At 44.7% G+C, this 13,941-nt stretch overlaps 1 long non-coding RNA gene across 1 annotated transcript; it reads right to left on the bottom strand.

Annotated features, from left to right (window-relative positions):
- Positions 1 to 405: 405 nt before the first annotated feature.
- LOC106608323 (uncharacterized) lies at positions 406 to 2,919 on the bottom strand. Its single transcript, XR_006770377.1, has 2 exons — positions 1,675 to 2,919; positions 406 to 1,290 (listed from the first exon to the last, which is right to left on the bottom strand). It is a non-coding gene; the product is annotated as an uncharacterized lncRNA (long non-coding RNA).
- Between the last annotated feature and the right edge of the window lie 11,022 nt (positions 2,920 to 13,941).

The following is a 13,941-nucleotide window of genomic DNA, read 5'->3' as shown; positions in this document are numbered from 1 at the left end:
GTAAATAAGGTATTTCTGTTTTCACTTTGTAATAAATGTACAAAAAACCCCAGCTGTTTTTGCTTTATCATTCTGGGGTATTGTGTGTAGATTGCTGAGGAAAAACATTTATTTAATACATTTCAGAATAAGGCTGTAACGTTACAAAATGTGTAAAAAGTCAAGGGGTCTGAATACTTTCCCGAAGGCGCTGTTATATATATATATATATAAAGATTTACAAAACATATTTATGGGTGATTGGAAATTATGCAGACAATTACATCTATCTGTAATATTAAATCTGATCTACCCCCTAAAATACTGTAGCTATCTATCTATGACCAAAAGGGGTCCCCATCATATTTCCAGATTTTATTTTCATATCACAACAACTTAATGCAAACATCAGAGATAAAAGCACAATCACATCTTTAATTCTTTATTTTTCAAGCACAATAATAAACAAGACCGAAACATACAGTATGAAAAGGAAGAGGAATCCATAGTGTACAAAATGTTGTTCATTAACACCTGATTTATGTAGACACAGAACACATTAACACCTGATTTATGTAGACACAGAACACATTAACACCTGATTTATGTAGACACAGAACACATTAACACCTGATTTATGTAGACACAGAACACATTAACACCTGATTTATGTAGACACAGAACACATTAACACCTGATTTATGTAGACACAGAACACATTAACACCTGATTTATGTAGACACAGAACACATTAACACCTGATTTATGTAGACACAGAACACATTAACACCTGATTTATGTAGACACAGAACACATTAACACCTGATTTATGTAGACACAGAACACATTAACACCTGATTTATGTAGACACAGAACACATTAACGCCTGATTTATGTAGACACAAAAACATGCAGCAGTAGGGCTACTCTGTCTTTCGTTCCCGCTGCGGGTGTCTGTCTGTCTGTCTGTCTGTCTGCTGACTGAGTTCACGACGCAGTAGCTGGTTGAAGGGGACCAAACCTCACTGAAACACCTGACTTGGTTCCGTTTGACCAGCCACAGCAAGGCGTGCTGCTTTAGGACGACAGGGAGAACGAGAGAAAGAGAGGGAAGGAGGGAAAGAGAGGGGGGAAATAGAAGAGATGGGTGAGAGTGGGGAGGAGGAGGAGGAGGAGGAGAGAGGGAAAAGTAGGGAGAAAGAGATGGTAGAGAAGGAGGACGAAAGACAATAAAACGAAGAGATGGTAGAGAAAGCGGCTGTTGGGAGTTGTGATGATGTCTGAGTTCAGAAACGTCCTCTTTTCCCTTACCTGTTTAGAGAGAGAGAGGAGAGAGAGAGAGAGAGAGATGCAGAGAGAGAGAGAGGGAGAGAGAGAGAGCGAGAGAGAGAAAGAGAGAAAGAAAGAAGGAGGTCAGTAAAGAACACAGGGATGACATGGGACTATAACATACAGTACGTGTGTATATATTTATTTTTGGGGGGGGTTGGGGGCCCCCAAAGCTCGTGGGATATATGGAGCAGTCATCATCACCACTACTATTACATCACTCCCAGAACCATCAAAGCTGAAAACTGATCAGACCACGTTTCATCAACCAGTCGACTAGACAGACATTGAGACAGTGATGTTACTAAGCAGAGTAGACTTCTCCTATACTATTAGAGATACAAACAGCCAATCAACACACCCCACCCCCACTCCCAATGACAGCTCCACCTCTTTCTCTCCCTCCTTTTTCCCATAACCCCGTTCTTCTGTTGCTGTAACTGAGGACAGCTGTGGTCTGTCAATCCCCACTGACGGTCCGCAGGGCTGGGCTGGAACTGTCCTGTGGGTACCTGCCTGAAACGAAGGTTACGTCCCCAAATGGCACCCTATTCTCCACGGGCCTTGGTCAAAAGTAGTGCACTATCTAGGGAACAGGGTGCCATTTTAGACGTAGGCCGGCTTGAGGCTACAACAGCTCTACGGTTAGCTAACTATCACATGTGTGTGGGCTGAAGGACACGGCATGAGGAACAGTGTTATCACCTGTTGGCTGGGTCACACACACACACACACACACACACACACACACACACACACACACACACACACACACACACACACACACACACACACACACACACACACACACACACACACACACACACACACACACATCTAAACATGTTCTAATTTGTTTTAGGCCTTCAGGGTAAAAAGTCTGAATCAAGTACATTTCTAAATTCCATTAGTCCTATATCCTCCTCCAATGAAAGATGTCATTCACTCGTATAGCCCAGAAGTCAACACAAAATCCTCTTCTCAGTTTGGCGCACCAGTCCCCTTGTAACCACACACTTCCTTACATTCCATAACAGCAGTATTCATATGGTGATATAAGGAAGCATGTCTTCACAGGAGGCAACAACAGGATTTCCTCCCTGACAGGCCGGCCCCGAGCCGGAGGACACAAAGCACCATTTCATTACCGCACAGTCACAGGGCAACGTGAGCAGACCCTTAACTGTCTCTGCCTAACAATGGTTAACTGTGAAGGAGAGAGTATAGGGCTGCATACTTAAATGGAAACCTATTCCATATATAGTGCACTTATTTTGGCCACAGCCCTATGGACTCTGCTCAATTGTAGTGCCCTACACAGGGAATAGGGGGTCATATGATACACAATCCTGGTGATAGAGAGAGCGAGATGGAGAGAGAGAGAGAGAGAGAGAGAGAGAGAGAGAGAGAGAGAGAGAGAGAGTTCCCTCCATAATCACCTTAATATGAAAATATGTAGGTTAACCTGAATGTGATGTATAGGAAGTGGGTAGTAGCAGGACTGGATGAAATAAAACATTTTGCTGTTAAATGTATGTGCATTAGAAGTGGTTAGAGCGTTGGGCCAGTAACCCGGAAGGTTGTTAGATCGAATCCCCGAGCTGACAAGGTAAAGATCTGTCGTTCTGCCCCCGAACAAGGCAGTTAACTCCATTGTTCCTAGGCCGTCATTGAAAATAATAATTTGTTCTTAACGGACTTGCCTAGTTTAAAAAAAAGGTTAAATAAAAAAAAGGTTAAATCTTGTTCAATTTACAAGTCTTAAATCTCTCTCTCTCTCCCTCTCTATCAGCCGGACTGCATCTCATATGACTCCCTGTGTAGGGCACTACTATTGAGCAGAGTCCATAGGGCTGTGGTCAAAATAAGTGCACTATATATGGAATAGGTTTCCATTTAGTATACAGCCCTATCTATGATCTTTCACTCTTCTATCACTGTCATTGCAACATAGCCTACATTATTTCAGTCTAAGGAGGATAAGTTGGATGGATAACGTCAGTCTAAAGAGGATAAGTTGGATGGATAACGTCAGTCTAAGGAAGATAAGTTGGATGGATAACGTCAGTCTAAGGAGGATAAGTTGGATGGATAACGTCAGTCTAAGGAGGATAAGTTGGATGGATAACGACAGTCTAAGGAGGATAAGTCGGATGGATAACGTCAGTCTAAGGAGGATAAGTTGGATGGATAACGACAGTCTAAGGAGGATAAGTTGGATGGATAACGTCAGTCTAAGGAGGATAAGTCGGATGGATAACGTCATTCTAAAGAGGATAAGTTGATGGATAGCGTCAGTCTAAGGAGGATAAGTTGGATGGATAACGTCAGTCTAAGGAGGATAAGTTGGATGGATAACGACAGTCTAAGGAGGATAAGTCGGATGGATAACGTCAGTCTAAGGAGGATAAGTTGGATGGATAACGACAGTCTAAGGAGGATAAGTTGATGGATAGCGTCAGTCTAAGGAGGATAAGTTGGATGGATAACGTCAGTCTAAGGAGGATAAGTCGGATGGATAACGTCAGTCTAAGGAGGATAAGTCGGATGGATAACATCAGTCTAAGGAGAATAAGTTGGATGGATAACATCAGTCTAAAGAGGATAAGTTGGATGGATAATTCTGCAGCCATATTAGATGACCGGCTGTCTGTCCTTTCCCTCGATGGTAAGTAACTTTAGACAGCATGTGTCTACATAACTCAGAGGGGTGAGGCTGGCTGACCTCTACCACATAAAGGTCATTTACCATGACTTCAGCATTGAGATGACTCAACAACTAAACTGGCTTTAAGACAACTAAGACTGATGAAAGTATAGACAACGTAAATGTTACATGATAAAAACGTGTTACAGTAAATTTACAACACATATCATTTTCTGTACCTTTTCTGTGATTCACTGTCTCGTCCACATCCCAGAATCCTCCTCGTCTCCACTCGTAGTGTTTGTGTTTGTGTGTCAAAGTACCGGCACACACAGGCTGGTCTTAGGAAGAAGGCCATGCAGGCAGTCACTCCACTTTTCTAGACTGAGTCTATGCAGACCAGGCTCCACTGAAAACACTATGCTTAAAATTCTACCTTAAATCCTACCTCTTCCCTTCTCTGCAACAAATTCTTAGAACCTAGAATGAATTCTAAGAACTTTCAAAAATCTAAAAGGACAATGACAAACCAACAGCAACTGACATGGTCCTCACTTTCCTGCCACTCCACTGTAGATCAAAGACACAAACCTTGCGACACCTCAGCCTCAGGTAACAGAAGCATGCCTTCAGGCCCCCCAGATTACACACTGGTTTTCCTCCAGAACACCCCTCTCCTCTCCTAGAGAACAACCCTCTCCTCTCCTCTCCTCTCCTCTCCTCTCCTCTCCTCTCCTCTCCTCTCCTCTCCTCTCCTCTCCTCTCCTGTCCTCTCCTCTCCTGTCCTCCAGAACACCCCTCTCCTCTCCTAGAGAACAACCCGGCTCCTCTCCTCTCTTCTCCTCTCCTGTCCTCCAGAACACCCCTCTCCTCTCCTAGAGAACACCCCGTCTCCTCTCCTCTCCTCTCCTCTCCTCTCCTCTCCTCTCCTCTCCTCTCCTCTCCTCTCCTCTCCTCTCCTCTCCTCTCCTCTCCTCTCCTCTCCTCTCCTCTCCTCTCCTCTCCTCTCCTCTCCTCTCCTCACCTGACAGAGGCGTCATGTCCTGCTACTGCTTCAGAGTGCCGTTGTCCCAACGTCGTAAACCACAGATAGAGAGACATCACCTAACAACTGTTCCAACACCTGCTGCTGGCCCCCCGTCCCTCCCCGTCCCGTCCCGTCCCCTCCCCGTCCCCTCCCCGTCCCGTCCCATCCCCCGATCCCACTCTCAGCTCAAATGGCACAGCAAATCAAGGGGATTTGATAGTGAGAGGGCACAGAACATGTGACTCTCTCAAAGCTATACTTTAGGTTTTACATAGATTAAAAGATTGTAAAAAATGACTCTCCACATTACTTAAAGCAACTATCAGAAACATTCTACTTCACTCAGAAGCTTTTAACTTTTTATAAACTAGAAGCAGAACTTCCAGAGAAATAGTTTGTAAACAATTTTTTTTTTTTTACCTGAAAAGCTGAATGATAACAGTTCCATTGAACCCACAGACCTCCTCTACCAGAATGTCTCCACGACACCACACCTGGTGCCACAACGCCAAACTAAATCACCACAATCTGGCACAGTCACCAAACCGCTCCTAGGCCCTCAACATCACTCAGAACACCCCGACCAGATCTAGATCCAGTCCTCAACCTCTCTCTCTCTCTCTCTCTCTCTCTCTCTCTCTCTCTCCCTCTCTCTCTCTCTCCCTCCCTCTCTCTCTCTCTCTCTCTCTCTCTCTCTCTCTCTCTCTCTCTCTCTCTCCCCTCTCTCTCTCTCCCTCTCTCTCTCTCTCTCTCTCTCTCTCTCTCTCTCTCTCTCTCTCTCTCTCTCTCTCTCTCTCTCTCTCTCTTCTCTCCCTCCCTCCCTCCTTCCTTCCTTCTACCCTGTGCTGCTGTCCTCTCCTGCTGTAACAGTCCTCAACCTTTCTCTCTCTCCTTCTCTCCTGTGCTGTTCTCTCCTCTCCTGTCCTATCCTCCTGTCGTACCATCCTGATCTGGATTGTGCCCAGATCAGACCTCCTCTCCCGGCCTTTTCTATCCCCAGGGTGTCCCCCCCCACCCCCCCACCCCACCCTCCACCGCGGCCTGCCCCCCTCCCCAGCCCCAGCAGAGAGCAGCGGCCTGCCACCTGTCGGTGTCCCTCTGAAGCCTGGGCCTCGCCTGCACCTCCTGTCCAGCCCAATCAGAGCCTGACAGGGGGCAACGAGCTTGTGAAATCACACCTCTCAGCTGTTCGCACTCAGCCCGAGATACCCTACACCCCTGCCCGCCCGCCGGACGTTTCCTACCCTACACCCCCTCTTCTCTTACACCGAATGTCAATAGCGCCTTTTGATAAAAAGAAAGAAGGAGTAAGAACCCGGGTAGAACTCGGACCCGGGAAACAACTGCTCTTGGCTTGGGGGGGGGGGGGGTACGGTCATGTTCAACAGAACAGCAGTCACTGACATAGCTGAAGAAAAGCTAGGATTTCATCCCTCTTTGGTTCCTAGAGAGTCATACACGGAGTGAGTGATCAAAGTAGTAGTTCAACTCGGCGGTCTGAGCACTTTGCCAGTTGCTGCCAAGTAGGTGTAAGAGTAGCCAATAGTATTTCAGTCTTTAAATCCAATTGTTTCATTTCTTTATTCCAGCTTTTAAGGGTGTTTTCACATATCCCTGTCTGATCATCATACTATACCTAATCTGGTCTATAATATTTTTTTTTTTAAACGTTTCAAATTCGTTGTGAACATTTTCTACGGGCTACTAAAAAACTCACACATGCTTTCTTCAATGGACCGGTGATATAAAAAAATAAAATAAAATATCTGTGGAGTTAGTGACTGATACTGTAGTGTCTAGGATATCTGTGGAGTTAGTGACTGATACTGTAGTGTCTAGGATATCTGTGGAGTTAGTGACTGATACTGTAGTGTCTAGGATATCTGTGGAGTTAGTGACTGATACTGTAGTGTCTAGGATGTAGTGTCTCGGATATCTGTGGAGGTAGTGACTGATACTGTAGTGTCTAGGATATCTGTGGAGTTAGTGACTGATACTGTAGTGTCTAGGATATCTGTGGAGTTAGTGACTGATACTGTAGTGTCTAGGATATCTGTGGAGTTAGTGACTGATACTGTAGTGTCTAGGATGTAGTGTCTCGGATATCTGTGGAGGTAGTGACTGATACTGTAGTGTCTAGGATATCTGTGGAGTTAGTGACTGATACTGTAGTGTCTCGAATATCTGTGGAGGTAGTGACTTATACTGTAGTGTCTAGGATATCTGTGGAGTTAGTGACTGATACTGTAGTGTCTAGGATATCTGTGGAGTTAGTGACTGATACTGTAGTGTCTAGGATATCTGTGGAGTTAGTGACTGATACTGTAGTGTCTAGGATATCTGTGGAGTTAGTGACTGATACTGTAGTGTCTAGGATATCTGTGGAGGTAGTGACTGATACTGTAGTGTCTCGGATATCTGTGGAGTTAGTGACTGATACTGTAGTGTCTAGGATATCTGTGGAGGTAGTGACTGATACTGTAGTGTCTCGGATATCTGTGGAGTTAGTGACTGATACTGTAGTGTCTAGGATGTAGTGTCTCGAATATTTTATTTATTTATTTATTTCACCTTTATTTAACCAGGTAGGCAAGTTGAGAACAAGTTCTCATTTACAATTGCGACCTGGCCAAGATAAAGCAAAGCAGTTCGACACCATACAAAAACACAGAGTTACACATGGAGTAAAACAACATACAATCAATGATGCAGTAGAAGAAAAACATTTATAAAAAAATATCTGTGGAGGTAGTGACAGATACTGTAGTGTCTAGGATATCTGTGGAGTTAGTGACTGATACTGTAGTGTCTAGGATGTAGTGTCTCGGATATCTGTGGAGTTAGTGACTGATACTGTAGTGTCTAGGATATCTGTGGAGTTAGTGACTGATACTGTAGTGTCTAGGATATCTGTGGAGTTAGTGACTGATACTGTAGTGTCTAGGATGTAGTGTCTCGGATATCTGTGGAGTTAGTGACTGATACTGTAGTGTCTAGGATATCTGTGGAGTTAGTGACTGATACTGTAGTGTCTAGGATATCTGTGGAGTTAGTGACTGATACTGTAGTGTCTAGGATATCTGTGGAGTTAGTGACTGATACTGTAGTGTCTAGGATATCTGTGGAGTCTGAAGAATCTGCCATGCGGGTGTTCGTATGACTTCATCAAACCAGGCAATAAATTAAATTGACCACAGCAGTATTGTAAATAACAATTAGTTCTTAACTGACTTGCCAAGTTAAATAAAATAAAAAATACATAAAAATATTAAAAACACAACCCAGTTAGAAAAGTTTGAAATATGATGTAACATTTGAATATGATGTAACATCTAACATGTGGATATGTGATCAACTCTATATATCAGGAGCTTGTGTATGGAGAAATTATTAATAAATAAAGTAAAAATGATTATGGTGAAGAAACTCTTGGAACAAACAAGATACAATATCTAACCTCAGAACCTCTCCATAAACATGTCTTTATCTGTCTCTAGACGTCAGACATTAACCTCTCCATAAACATGTCTTTATGAATATATACTGAACAAAAATATAAACGCAACATGCAACAATTTCAAAGATTGTACTGAGTTACTGTTCATATAAGGAAATCTGTCAATTGAAATTAATTCATTAGGCCCTAATCTATGGATTTCACATGACTGGGCAGGGGCGCAGCCATAGGTGGCCTGGAGGCCCACCTACTTGGGAGCTAGGCCTAGCCAATCAGAATTTGTTTTTCCCTTCAAAAGGGCTTTATTACAGACAGAAATACTCCTCAGTTTCATCAGCTGTCCAGGTGGCTGGTCTCAGATAACGAAGAAGGTGAAGAAGCCGGATGTGGAGGTCCTGGGTTGGCGTGGTTACATGTGGTCTGCGGTTGTGAGGCTGGTTGCACGTACTGCTAAATTCTCTAAAACAACGTTGGAGGCGGCTTATGGTAGAGAAATTAGCATTAAATTCTCTGCCAACAGCTCTGGTAGATATTCCTGCAGTCAGCATGCCAATTGCATCCTCCCTCAAAATTTGAGAGATCTGTGGCATTGTGTTGTGTGACAAAACTGCACATTTTAGAATGGCCTTTTATTGTCCCCAGCACAAGGTGCACCTGTGTAATGATCATGCTGTATAATCAGCTTCTTTATATGCCACACCTGTCAGGTGGATGGGTTATCTTGGCAAAGGAGAGATGTTAACAAATTTGTGCACAAAATTTGAGATAAATGATCTTTTTGTGCCTATGGAAAATGTCAGGGATTTTTATTTCAGCTCATGAATCATGGGACGAACACTTTACATGTTGCGGTTTGTATTTTTGTTCAGTGTAGAAATTCTGCTAGATTATTTAACACAAGATAATCTTTGGCATGATATAGTTAGCTAGCTAAGTAGTTCATGTTTGCTGGCTAGTTAGCTATGACTGAATTTCCATGTCATTTATTAGGCTAGCTTTTTTGGATTAGCTAGCTTTTTTGCATGCTAGCTAGCTAGTCATCTAACCTTTGAACTCAAGTAACGTTACTGTCTCTAGCTAGGTAGCTGGTAAATTAGCTAGCTAGCTTGCATCCTTTGTCAGCACGCTAATGGTTCCAATTTTAAGACTAGCTAGCTAGCTAATTAGCTAGTGTATTAGCATAAATCGTGATAACTAGCTAATTCATTTAATCTGTGGTAGCTAGCTATTAGTGTTAGAGAGTAATGTTAAACACTAGCTAGCTATTATTATTAGCTAGCTAGTAGTGGATAACATAACTAGTTAAGCCTAAATGGTATACATAATGATAATAGTAGAGTTATGTGTATCTAGAGTGTCTATGCTTGTCACGTCTATTCCTGCTCCATCCCTCCGGCGTGCAACATCGCCAGAATATTAACCATCGGTTCTGGGAATCATCATTGTGCACACCTAGCACTCATCGTTATGACTCACACTTGGACCTCATTACCTCCCCTTTATAAGTCACTTCCTTTTGTTCATTCCTCAGTTCGTTACGTTCTGTTACGCTGTCTTGTTTCATGTTTGTTGCTTTCATGAAATGTTTTACCTGCACCTGCTTCTCGACTCACGGCATCATCGTTACAGAATACCACCTCAAACAATGGAAGCAGCAGGAAAATCGGATATCTCTCAGACGGTCGACGAACAGAGTTACCTTCTGCGTCAGCACCGTGACCAGCTGGCACAACTGGGGACGGCCATGGAAGAGGTCCTTCGCAGTTTGCAGCATCTGGAACATTCCCGGGAGGCGCAGCATCCAACTAGATGAGTATACTCTAGAACAAGCCTACCCAGTGAGCCAGCCCAACAACCCATTCAGTAACCCGCTCATGTCAGCGATGCCCGTTTATCCCTCCCTACTTCAGTGCTCCCTTTTATTTTACACTCCAGATGGGAGCCCCCACCACCGAGAGGTCTAAGTTTGCCACGGTTATTTATCTGCTGACGGGGCGGGCATTGGAATGGGCTACGGCCATCTGGGAGAGAGGAGAGGAGCTAAATTCATATGAGGGGTTCATGGCTCTGTTTTAAATGTATCTTTGATCATCCCCCGGAGGGCAGAGAGAGAGGTGAGCGTCTACTTCAATTACGGCAGGGGGATCAGACGGCTACTGAGTACGCGCTCACCTTCTGGACAGTAGCAGCATCCAGTGGATGGAATGAACCGGCGCTTCGCACGCTATTTAGAAGAGGTCTGTGTGAGGAAGTCCAGACAGAATTGGCCTGTCGAGACGACAACCTTACCCTGGAACGCACTCATTGCGATGGCCATCCGTCTGGATAACCTTCTCCGGGAGCGTCGGTATTCTCATCGCTACTCTCCCTCCTTCGGGCAAACACTCGGAATCAGAGCCTGAACCCATGGAGGTAGGGGTCACACGTTGACTGATACAACTATGGCTCTGTATGTACTGTGGTCAAAGAGGGCACAGACTCCAGCGGTGTCAGGCACGTCCGAATCCGGGATCTACTAGAACAGAGGGATGGTAACGTGATCTGCCATCCCCTGGCCCAGGAGTGAGTATTCCAGCTTCATCACTTCCTGCTAGGCTCTTTTTGGTGTCCATCTCGTTGGTTGACTGTCCCTCATGCCCTGTGTCAACAGCTTTAGTGGATTCTGGTACCGCGTGGAATGTTATGGATCAGACCCTTGATTCCTCTCTCAACATTACTTCATACCCTCTCTCCTTTTCTGGTGGAAGGCCTCGATTGTCGGCCATTAGGATCCGGAACCATTACACACATCACTCAACCGCTCACTCTCACCGTGGAGTCCAATCATCAGGAGAATATCCCCTTCTTCATCACCAGGGCACCAGTTCACAAGATCATCCTCTGCCTCCCTTGGCTTCAACTCCATAACCCCACCATTTCATGGTTGAGGATGAGAATCACAGACTGGTCAACTGAATGCCGGGGGACCTGCAAAGTGAAGTTGGCATTAGAGGAGTGGAGACACTGGCTGGAGTGCACCAAGGAACCATTCGTCATCCTCACCGACCACAGGAACCTGGAGTACATACAGACAGCGAGGAGGCTGAATCCGCTACAAGCAAGGTGGGCCCTTTTCTTCACAAGGTTTAACTTCACACTAACCTAACGCCCATGCTCAAAGAACACCTAGGCTGATGCCTTGTCCCGCCTCTACAATTCGGGAGAGGGCCCTGTCCAACGGGCAGGTGGAGAGGATGAACCAGGACCTGGGGAGGTTCCTGAGGAGTCACTGTCTGGACCGGCAGGGTGAGTGGGCACGATTCCTTCCATGGGCAGAGTACGCCCAGAATTCGCTGCGACACTCCTCCACTGGGTCAACTCCCTTCCAGTGTGTTCTGAGTTTTCAGCCGGCCCTGGCTCCGTGGACTCCGGGCCAGACCAAGGCTCCTGCGGTTGATGAGTGGTTCCAGATTGCTGTCCATTGTCAAAAGGAACAGGCAGACCACCACCGCAATGAGACCCCTGTGTTCCACCCTGGGGATCGCATCTGGTTCTCTACCAGGAACCTCCTACTCCGCCTGCCCTGAAAGAAACTGAGCCCCCGGTTTGTGGGGTCGTTCAAAGTTCTCCGGAGGGTCAACGAGGTGACGTATCGGTTACAACTGCCCAGTCACTACCGTATCTCACCCTCGTTTCATGTCTCCCTTCTCAGGCCAGTGGTTCTTGGTCCCCTAGCTGATGCTGTCCCCCACGACACCCCACTAACCCACCTGGACAACGAGGGCAGTCCGGCGTATGCTGTCAGATCTCTTTTGGACTCCCAGCGTCGTGGGGCTCGGCTCCAGTATCTGGTGGAATGGGAGGGGTATGGCCCTGAGGAGCTGTGTTGGGTTCCGGTGGAGGACATTCTGGATCCCAACATCATCCGTGATTTCCACCTTCGCCGCCCTGATAGACCCGCTCCTCGCCCCAGGGGTCGTCCTCCTGGTTGGCGTTGTCCTGCGGCAGAAGCCGCGCATCAGAGGGGGGGGTACTGTCACGTCTACTCCTGCTCCTTCCCTCCAGCATGCGACGTCGCCGGAATACTAATCACCAGTCCTGGGAATCATCGTTATTCTCACCTGGCACACATCGTTATGATTCACACCTTCCTTCCCCAGTTCGTATTGCACCTGTGTTTCCTCGCTTCTGTTACGCTGTCTTGTTTCATGTTTGTTGTTTTCATTAAACGTTTTAACCTGCACCTGCTTCTCGACTCACGGCGTCATCGTTACAATGTTAAATTGTCATAAATTCCTCTTCTCTCCCACAGATTTCCATAAGGTCTCAGACTCCAGGATGGGAAAAATGCTTTAACAAGACAGAAACAAATGAAAACACAGAATGGAACCATGAGACTCTATGTTGTATTTGAAATAGTTCATTTGTTGTCAATTTATATTCTGACTTGTAAAGTTAAAATGGGGAGAAAAAGACAAAACCCTGTTAATCTGAATTAGCTAGGCTACACAATATACCAATGATAGGCCACAGATTTGATTCCCTGCAATTAAAATAGTTTTCCCAATGTATCCTTCTATTAAATTACATGTTGTTTTTACTATGTATGTTTGAGGAGATGATCTACTGTTCTAGATGTTTGCAAGTCATTAATAAATGGCCAGTAAGTTTCCACTATCTTTTAAGGTAGATATATATTTCTTTTAACATGTTCAGTCAATGAATGATTGGTATAAAGATCAAAACATTCAACGTTGTGAGAGGATACCTCCTCCGCTGTTTCACCAACCAAATGTATTACGGTTACCATCACACCAGAGCATTTCATCATACTTGGACTATCACAGAGAAGTGGTAAACGTGTTATTATAATCTGGGAAAGGGGTCATAAATTAGGAATGATGATTGAATAATATCCTGGAAGTAAATTTGACCAATAGGCATCAGGGATTTCAAAGGTGGGTCAAGACGCATCATGAAAAACAACCTCTTGTGTTCCTGGGACAGAGCACCAATTACATAACACCCAGAAGTGAGAAAATAACTCTTGTTTAATAACTGTGCAACTATTAAAAATAAGGATGCATGATGATACATAAGTGTTCATCTTATAAGCAGTTTTAAGTGCATTTTTAAATGCTTAATAACTGGAGGTTAAATATTGGCTCACCATTTGGCAAACACTGACCAATTATGCACTATTTAAAATGCTTTTACTAATGATTATATAATAGCGTTAACATTATTATAACCCCTTTACAAATGGAACCTTTTTGTAAAGCGTTATCCGACAAATGGATAATAAATTATATTCACATGTAATGTGTCACTTAGTCATCTTGGTCATTTCCACCATTGTCAATGTTCCTTTGCCAATACTATTAAATAGCCCATTTCCTCCTTACTCCCAAAAGAACCATATGTCACCAGGAATCTCTAAGGCGTCATGCCGTGTTCAGATCAGCCACAAGAGCTGGATGGCTTCAGCTGCAGTGGATAGGCCATGTGCGTGCGTGTGTGTGT

The sequence above is a fragment of the Salmo salar genome, chromosome ssa06 (genome assembly GCF_905237065.1).
Source record: "Salmo salar chromosome ssa06, Ssal_v3.1, whole genome shotgun sequence".
Lineage (NCBI taxonomy): Eukaryota > Metazoa > Chordata > Actinopteri > Salmoniformes > Salmonidae > Salmo > Salmo salar.
Note: the sequence above shows the minus strand (reverse complement) of the source record. Positions and strands in the feature narration are given on the sequence as shown.